Source organism: Pinus tabuliformis, chromosome 7 (assembly GCF_031772625.1).
Source record: "Pinus tabuliformis cultivar Carrire ecotype Pingquan chromosome 7, CPIR1, whole genome shotgun sequence".
Lineage (NCBI taxonomy): Eukaryota > Viridiplantae > Streptophyta > Pinopsida > Pinales > Pinaceae > Pinus > Pinus tabuliformis.
This window is the reverse complement of record NC_142293.1, coordinates 643477724-643479304: the sequence shown is the minus strand read 5'-3', so window position 1 is coordinate 643479304 and position 1581 is coordinate 643477724.

Here is a 1581-nt window from a genome sequence, read left to right as displayed (position 1 = left end):
TTCACGTGACTCTCCTTATAGATAAAATGAGCGACAAAAAGATGAGTACTCTCCTGAAATCGCAGACAACTTGAGAAGTTTAAAGGCAAAAATCAGAAGTTGCAAATCAAATAATGGTTGGATCATTCACTCACAGGAAAGGCTTGCCAAAGCTCAAGAAAACAAATCAGAGGTCAATGTAGTGATACTTCAGAGTTTATTATATTTGTAGATATAAGGAAAACCATGGATCAGTTATGGACATGAAATGGGGCATATGGTAGCAGGTCTCATGGAGGACATAGGTCAGATAGGGGTGACACTGTCAGAGGTGGTAGATGGATGGATACACCCGATAGGAGAGGTAGTGTTTATGGGTTCTATTCTAGTTTTATATTAGAGAGATAGCATGGTCATCACCATTATCAAACTTACAGGAAGAGTGAGAAGCAGTACTTACCGAATGAGAAGAAACCAGAAGATGCAGAAGCATTGTTGCTTGGGATGAAGAAGTTCTTCAAGTTGCATGATTATATAGAGAACATGAAGACCAGGATAGTTATTTTCAGTCTAAAAGGGAAAGCAGACATCTTGTGGGAAGATCTGAAGTGTGTTAGACGTATCAAGACAGAGGAGTTGAGTTAGCATGAATTCAAAAGACTTTTCAGAAAGAAGTATTTGTCAAAGAGATACTATGACACTAAGGCTAAGGAGTTATAAGAGTTGAAGATGGGGTTCATGACAAATGAAGAGTATATGACTAAGTTTCTAGCATTGTTGAGTTATGTGCCATATGTTAAGGATGAGAAGACAAAGGTTCAAAGATTTGTTAGTAGATTTCCATTAGCATTTAAAGATCGGATTGAGTATGATGGGCCTCGGTCATTGGAGGAAGTCATTGGGAAGTTGACGCATTGTTATGAGTAGTCTAAGCATAAGTTGGAACCTAAGTAAGGTTGGAAAGGTAATGGAAAGACTAAATGAAAGTGGGATAAGAAGTGAGGAATACCTCAAGATGCAGGTAACAAGGAGAATGCAATGTCGTACAAGAAGTTCAATGCAGTTGACAGAGGACAGGGATTTTAGCCTGAGGAGCAGAACAAGGGTGATGATAGGAAGCCTTTACAATGTTGAACTTGTGGAAAGGATCATCATAAGAGATATTGTCCACAACATCAGAGTAGAAGACCTCAAATTTATAGTGTTCAGGAGGAACAGGCAGTTGGGGATGTTGGACTAAGAATTCCTTGAATTTATGCAGCATTGGAAGATAGGCAGGTTGATCATCAGGAATCTGTTATCGAGATGGAAGGTAAGCTTTGTGATCAAGTTGTTTCTATTTTTATTGATCTTAGATATAATTATAGTTATGTTAGTCCTAACCTAGTGGATAAGTGTGGCTTGAATAAAGAAGTGCATGCAGAATCTTGGTTGGTGCAGTTGGCTACAGGGACCAAGAAGAGAGTTCACCATTGGGTGAGATCTTATGCATTTGAGTTCAATGGTATGCCTAAGTCAACACATATAAATGTGCTTCCATTGGGATCATACAACATGATTTTGGGCATGGATTGGTTGTACCTTCATAGGACTAAGGTATAT